Source organism: Palaemon carinicauda, chromosome 20 (genome assembly GCF_036898095.1).
Source record: "Palaemon carinicauda isolate YSFRI2023 chromosome 20, ASM3689809v2, whole genome shotgun sequence".
NCBI classification, from domain to species: Eukaryota; Metazoa; Arthropoda; class Malacostraca; order Decapoda; family Palaemonidae; genus Palaemon; species Palaemon carinicauda.
This window is the reverse complement of record NC_090744.1, coordinates 10391106-10400048: the sequence shown is the minus strand read 5'-3', so window position 1 is coordinate 10400048 and position 8943 is coordinate 10391106.

Here is an 8943-nt window from a genome sequence, read left to right as displayed (position 1 = left end):
TTAATGACCGTATATGTTTCCTTGTCTGGGGAAATCAATACGTGTCCTGTCAAACTGGATATTACTGGATTTGAGTGATTCGTCATGAAAGTCGGAAATGGTGATATCCTGTAAGATTGCCAGGCATCAGAAGAATCAAAGGGAATTGTAATCCTAATCTTGTTATTATCTACGTTTACTGTAATTAGGCTCTAATAAAATTCTAACCTATGTTCGTCTAACAAAGGAACATAGCCTAGTTTATCCCTTCCGTTCTCCAGAACTAATTTTAAGTAACGTATAGGCAACAAATGGGGCGACAATACACCTTTAGTTGCTAACGTCATAGCTTCTACATAATCCTTGGATTTCTCAATGAAATGTGCAATTCTGTTATGTATGTGATCTATCTTTGAATCATAATACGTTAATGTTGCCAACAAATCCTGTACTTCCATAATTTGAACGATATTATCTGAATGTTCATTTAACAAATCCATAATTTTATTGATTGAAGCTAACTGATCCCTTAGTTCTGACATAATCAATTCATCTTTATGAGTCAAGAACTCAATTTTCTTATTTTGATTACTAATTTTAAGACGATTGGAAATTCCTAAACCTAAACTTGCAACAGACCCAAAGATGCTTAATGCAGCATAAATGAACGGATTCCGTCTTTCTTTATGTTCGTGTCCTACAGTCCACATCAAAAGGTCATAAGCCAAAGATCCTGTCTTGCCAGTCTTATTTTTCAAGTCATCAGATAGCATCTCTGCAACTTTTAATGTTGATCCAAGCAAACTCTTAGTAGTCAAATGAAAATGTCTTCTATGCAACTCATCCAATGATGCAGAAAACCTTGAAATGGCGGTTCTTAAGCTAGTGACATCATTCTCTTGAAGAAAAATTGCTTGCATATGCACTTCGACAATTACGTTGGTTGATGTAATAAAAATGTCTTCTTGTCTTTCAACTATATTGCCATATTTAAAATATATATTTTTAGTCTTAGAACTCATCCCATACGAGAAAAATGTCTGAGCGAACAATATCACTCCCAACAACAAAAAATTCATCTTGGAAACCTGTAACGAGAAAAAATATATGTAATTACTCCTGTATTAAAAAGAAAACTTTTAGTCACACAAAATAAAATTTTTCCTCACTTCTTTTCCTCTCTTTTCTTTTTAATTTCTTATGTGAGACAATGGTACTATTCTCTCATCCGTGGGTTGGGCTACGTTTTGAATTCTAAACCTATTGGCCGTTAATGTTTCAAAAATGTTAAATGGGCCTTCAAACTTAGGTGTTAGTTTATAGTTGAGCCCTTTTCTGACATTGATTTGAATATAGATGTTATCACCCACGGTATATGTTTTAGTTGGTTTCGCTATTTTATCATGATTCATTTTCATTATGATTTGTGATTCTTCTAAATTCTTTCGAAGGATATCATATCGACTTATACTTGCATTTATACATTCTTTTAAAGGATTTGATAGATTAGTTGTAGGCGTTAATACATGGAAAGGTGTTCTAACTGGGGTACCATACAATGCTTCATGCGGTGACATTTTAATTGATATATGATATGAATGATTCAGAGTACTCAGTGCCGCCGGTATTGCAATATCCCAGTTGGGGTCTGATCCCCCTAGTGTTACCCTCAATATATTTAATATCTTCCTATTTGCTCTTTCCACTAGCCCATTCGACTCTGGGTGATATATCATGGTATTAATCTTCTTTATGTTGAGGAATTCACACAATGAGGTAAGAAAGTGATTATTAAATTCACCACCCGAGTCTGAGATTATCATGTGTGGAATTCCATGTTTACAAATGTAACACTCGTAAAACTTCCTAGCGCATTCAATCGCAGTTTTAGTTTTAAGTGCTATTAGTTCTGTATATCGAGTTAAAGCATCTATAATTACTAAGAGGTGCTTATTTCCTCTGTCTGACTCGTAAAATCCTGTTAACAAATCTAAATGTATTCTTTCAAAGGGTTGATTGGGAACAGGATAAGCTCCTAGGCTGACAGGTGTTTTCGTATGCCCTTTGTTTTCCTGACATGTGCGACAATTAGCTATGTGTCTTTTTATATCTGTAAGCATTGTATGCCAATAAAACAATGATTTGGCTTTCTGTGACATTAATGAGAACCCAGGGTGTCCATGTAATGGATTTGAATGCAACCAATTCAGGACAGTGGAAATAAGTGAGTTTGGTACTACTACCTGGTCGTTAGTTACATGTGGTGTATTGCGGGTTTTCCTTGTCACAGTCCTACACAGAATATTATCTTTGATTACATAGTTCTGCTGCTTATACTTTATATATTCCTTTTCTTTATGATTGCCTTTCAAAGCATTTATAATTGTTTCTATTTTCTGATCTTTTCTTTGCTCAGTCTGTAACAATTCAGCGCTCCAGCCTAAATCTTCTTGTTCAGATATTGTTTTTACAATAGGCATGGATGTTGATATATCTATTAATTCAGCTAAAGGCTCCGTACAAGATGACACGGGGTTGCGTGATAATGCATCCGCAATGATATTTGCTTTCCCAGGTAAATACCCGATTCTTGCGCCAAAATCTTGAATGATCAAATGCCACCGAGTTCGTTTAGGGCTGTGATTGAAGCCTTTAAAGAACTCTGTTAGTGGTTTATGGTCAGTAAGAACCTTAACGGGATAACCGTAAATTATGAACTTAAAATGCACTAGCGAATTAACAATAGCTAGTCCTTCCTTGTCTATTACTGCATACTTACTTTCGGAAGTTCTCAATTTTCGAGAATAGAAAGCTATCGGGAAAAACTGTTTATCATATTGCTGAAGCAATACCCCTCCTACTCCTAAGTCTGAGGCGTCTGTTGCAATGAAGAATTCCTTACCGAAGTCAGGAAATTTTAAGATAGGAGAACTACACAGTTCATCTTTCAAAGTATTAAACGCCTGTTGATGTTGCTCAGACCATATGAAATCTACGCCCTTCTTCGTAAGATCAGTTAAAGGAGCGGCTATTATTGAATAGTTGCGTATAAAACGCCTGTAATATCCACTACAACCCAGAAATTGCTGTATTCCCTTGACATTAGTAGGTATGGGAAAATTACGTATAGCCGACACCTTATCATGGACTACTTTAAGACCTTGGCTTGACACCATGAAACCCAAATATATTAATTCTGTTTTGAAAAACTCACACTTACTAATCTTTACCCTTAAGTTATGTTGTCTTAATCTCTGTAGTACTAGTTCTAACTTACGTAGATGTTCTTCTAAGGTGTTGGAAAAGATTACAAGATCATCCATATAGGCATGCAATATATCCCCTAACAAGTCTCCAAACACTATGTTAATCATTCTTGTAAATGTTATAGGAGCACAACGTAAACCAAAAGGCATCCGTAAAAATTCATAATGTCCCCTGGCTGTGCTGAAGGCTGTGTATGGGATACTATCTTCTTCTAATGATATCTGGTGAAAGCCTTTAAGTAAGTCCAAACTGGTAAAATATTTATTCTGACCTAACAAAGACAAAATATCGTCAGTACATGGCACTGGGAATCGATCAGGGATCGTTTCCTCGTTTAGACGACGAAAGTCGACGCAGATACGCCATGTTCGATCTTTTTTCGGTACAACTATTAAAGGAAAATTATAAGGGCTATTTGATTTTCTAATGACTCCTTCCTCTAACATTTTACCTACTTCATCATTTATTTCATTCTGGAATTTCATAGGGAGTCTGTACGAGGGTACATATATAATTTTCTGCTTGTCTTTTAACCTTATTTGATGCTCGATCACATCTGTTTTTCCTAAGGATCCATCCGTAGTGGAAAAGACATCTGTATATTTAGTTAAAAGTTCAAAAATTTTCTGCTGAATTTCTTCGTCTTGAATGTCCTTACTGATTTTATTTTTAATAGATCGCAAAAGGGATTCATCCGCAACTGATTGAGAGTGATTGATTTCAGCAACGGTAAGAATACGATGTTTATAAACTTCTACATCCAAGATATGTTGATTTTTGTGAATTACTAAAGTGTTATTTAAATGATTACAGACTTCGATATTACATTGCTGATGTGAGCCTACTGTATAAATAGCTTGTGTGACAGACAATCCGTTAGTTTTCAAAGTATCGGAAAGGATTAATATTTCAGATCCCGGTAGTGTTTTCTTTATTTGCACTATTAAATTCGAAGGTATGTTTGGTTCGATATATTGCGTGCAAGATGATATTACGGGTGAACGAGAATTCTGCTGGGTCGCGTATATTATTTCTTTATTAGTGAGACAAGTTATTGGTTCTTCAACATACGTTACGGTTACATTTGTCGTCTCCTTTTTATCCAAAACTGACTTTAAGGTATTAGAAGACTTATAGAATTTCCCTTTGATATACACGCCGTGCTTGGCAGGAGCTAAGATAATGTTTTGATTTCCCATAGATGGGTATCCTATAATTACAGCTGGATACATATTAATGTTTTTTACAACAACAAATGTATCGGCAAACGTGCGATTACTGACTCTGAACTGAATATGAGTTATGCCTATGACGTTTAATTCATTATTTCCTATACCTGAAAGTCTAATTCCTGATTCTTCAATCGGAAAGTTCGGAAACAACAAATGATGCGTCTTCAAATCCATGATATTACGTGGACTACCAGAGTCAAAAAATAACGTAAAGGATTTGTGTTCTAAATTTACAGCATATAAGGTTGGCCGTAACTCATTTTGGCTTATTATTGTATGAATTCGTTGCAAATCTACGGGAGCATGCACTGTTTTACTTAATTCGGCCGTGTGTTTCATAGGAAAATCTATTGTCTCACAATTATCTGATAAAACATTAAATTGATTATTCAATACTATTGATGTTGACATAAATGACCTTGACCCAACATCACTCTCTTCCCCTCTAGAGTTAACTATGTGGTATTTGCTTTGCTCTGCACATTCTGAAAATTAGGCTGACTTTGCGAGGTCTGGTTTGACGGCCCAGGCTCAGCGATATTTGAAGAAGTGTTTGTTTGTTTCGGACTCTGAACTGCATTGACATTTTGTTGTTTCTTCTTATTGTTAAAATGAGGATTTTTCTTTTTATTTCCATATGGAACTGACTGTGGAATTGACTGTGTATTTCTAGGATATTGTTGTGTCTTACGCGCGTAACATTGACTATAAGAATGTGATGCTGTGTTGTGAACTGAACAAAATTTCGTTCTACAGTCTGCGCTTATGTGACCTTGACGTTTGCAGTTGTAACACGTCACTCCCGCTACTGGACTGTTAATTACGTTCACTGTTTGTGGTTTTGTTTCATTCTTAGCAAAAACTTGAGTTAACACGGGATCGAGATCTGGACACTTGGACATGTGTTTCTTTATCTGTTTATAGACATCCAATTCCGTACTTGCAGGCATTAACTTCTTATCAAAGCACCGTACTAAAGCTTCAGGCAACATAAGTGTCATGCAAGTTAAATACATTAATCGTAAAAATCTTTCACGGAGATGTTATCGTTAGTAACCCAAGTGGAATTACCTAAAATGTCCTGATATTCGTTAAGCCTATCAGCTATGAGAGCTGCTCTCTCAATAACATTAAGCCGATTCATAGTGGCTTGATTAAGTGTATTTCGTAACGTTAACACTACATCCAAAGCTTCCTCACCCCCATAAATCGCGCGTAACCTAACTTTGAAATCATCCTAAGTAACTGCTTCCTGAAATGAAACACCTCTTAAATACGCACTCGCATCCCCTTTAGAAAAATCTATAAAACTTTTAGCTTCTTGTAATTGTACAAAAGGATCTACGATTTGTTTGGCATTTAAATGGGCATCAACGGATGAAATCCATGACTCCACATTTTGTGGCAAGAACCCGTTGACACGACCTTGAAAAGGAAGGATTGCTGACCTGGCATTTACAAGCGTCACAATTGGAGGAGGATTAGCCTGACCTACACCACTAGGTCCAGGGGTAGGGCTGACAGGAGGAGCCATGACTGCTGTATTTTTTTTTTCTATCTCTTTGACCCCTTTCAATTCTATCAAAATATCTATATGAGTACAGACGCCCACTGCGTAAACGCATATGTATGATAAAATTCCCCCAACAACGTTACTAATCCCAAAACATTTCCCCCCAAGAGTTTCTGAAAGAAAAAGGAATTAGCACAAAGAAAGAAAAATTCTAAATGAGAATTCGGAGTTTCTTATAACAAAGTTTAGGAATTCACTCACCCCAGTAACAATTGACTAACGACTTGTGATAACTACACTTCACTGCCCAAACTGAAATGAATACAAAAACGTCTGTACTTAGCTTATATATGAAGTCGACACGTCCTCTCTCTCTCTCTCTCTCTCTCTCTTGATGTTTTGTTAGCGATGTCTCGTTCTAGTTTCTTGTTGAATGTAGTTCTTCCTGGATATGTCTTGCAATTGTTGAACGCCAGTCCTTGGGTTTCCTAGGATGTTGATTGAAGATTCAAGTTGTATACTAACATATGTTGATGTTAGCTTTTCCGTTGGACTTAATCAAAATTGTAGATTCTTGTAGATAATGTTGAGTTCTTGAAGATCTTTATCAGGTTTTACAGCTTTTATTTTGAAGTCTTGAAGATCTTTCTCTGGTTTTACAGCTTTTATGTTGAAGTCTTGAAGATATTTCTCTGGTTTTACAGCTATTTATTTTGAAGTCTTGAAGATATTTCTCTAATTCTTAGAGTTTAATCGCTGTCTTAGAGTTTAATCGCTGTCTTAGAGTTTAATCGCTGCCACCATTTATTGGTGTGCTACTGTCTTAAGCACACATTTGAGTATGAGTTGTTTTCAGATGTATTTAAATGGATTTACTGAATACATCTTAATGGTTTTTAAGTTTTATTTTTATAAACAACAGAGTTAAACATCTCCATCACTGGAGGAAGCTGTGTTGGTCCAGACGACCAATTCTGGTGAAGTTTAGATATGAACTGAATAAATTATCGATATCACAGATATCGTATGCTTGCTTTAATTTAGCCACGTGACGGAATCGGAAGACACCTGCATCCGGTGACGTCACAAACTTTCACACGAGGAGACAATGTGTTGACGTTAAGAAAGAATGTCAATTTGCCGAGGTTTGCATTATACATCCTGTTTATAATTTGAATGACTACAGCAAATCCCAGGGTTAGCTCTTCCAACCAACATGACATATTACGTCATTTGTTTTAAACATGTAATATTACTATTCTAATTATTACATATATATATGTTTATATATACATATATATATATATATATATATATATATATATATATATATATATATATATATATATATATATATATATATGTTCATATATATATATATATATATATATATATATATATATACATTTTATACTTATATTTTATATATATATAAACATATATATGTATATATATGTATATATATATATATATATATATATACATATACATATATATATATATATATATATATATATATATATATATATATATATATATATATATATATATATATATATATATGTATATGTATATATATATATATATATATATATATATATATATATATATATATATATATATATATATATACAGTAAGCTATATACTTTATATATTTACTTTATCCCTGTCCTTTTGCATAAGAGCATCACGTTTCCCTATATTTGAATGCGTGTATTTGTGTGTATATATGTGAAAAGTCCACAAAACAGCAGCTCTATATATAGTCAGAGTAAGAAAACCCCCTAAGGTTACATCAGGATTGAAACTGGCGAATTGCCAAGAAGAAGAACTTTATTCAAATTTTTCTTCTGTCGGTCCCTTTCATCTATTTTCAACTTCGCGGGAGCAATACAAAAGACTCATTACTGAGGAGAAAAGAGAGAAAACAAACGGTTTTTAAAGAGGGGAAGAGTCAAACAAGTGACTGAGTCGGAGCCCTTTTGAAGTATTCCCGAAGTCGACTTTGGCGCACGGGTTGAAGAGTGTCGGATGCAGAGCGAGTAGAGATTCTTTCAAACACTCAAGGAATATGAAGTAACAATAGCTGTAGTAGCGTTTGTTGCCTTAAAAGTAACTGTAATACTGTACGAAAAAGAATATATTAACCCTAAAATACTGTAGTAGCCTTAAAGATGAGCGTGGTACTCATGCGAGAATAATTATATTTCCTTACAGATAACTGTAGCACCATACGAAAAGAAATGTATTTATTTGAAAATAACTGTTGTGCAATACGAAAAGAAATACATTTATTCGAAAATAATTTTAGTAGCGTACAAAGAAAATATATTTTCTTCAAAATAAGTGTAGCACCCTACGAAAAAAAAAAACATGTTGCTTTAAAAATAACTAGTACCCCACGAAAAGAAATATATTGCCATAAAATTAACTGCAGGGCCGTTCGAAAAAAAATATAATTCCTTAGAAATAGCCAGTACAGTAGGAAATTGAATATATTTCTTCTCTAGCATGATTTCATGGATTTCTAGCTAATTGTAGCTTACAATCATTTGAATTTTATCTATCTCATGAAAAAATATTTTATATTTTCTATTTTTTTTTTAGGTATTTTTTCCCGTTTTTTTCATGGATTTCTAGGTTACAATCATCTGAAATATATCCATCTCATGAAAAAATATTTTCTATTTTCTATTTTTTTTTAGGTATTCTTTTCCAGTTTCTAATAATATAAACTGTAAAGACTATAATGATAAATACAGTAGTCCTTAACACCAGAGGCATTTGAATATTAGAATGATTATTTCATTCATGGCCCATGATATCTATCTACCAATATCATAATATACATAAATATTAATTTATTTACCTATCTCTTTATGCATTTTGGTACGTATTTACTTATATCACTTTTAGATGAGAACCCATAGATGAGTCTCATCTATTGAGAG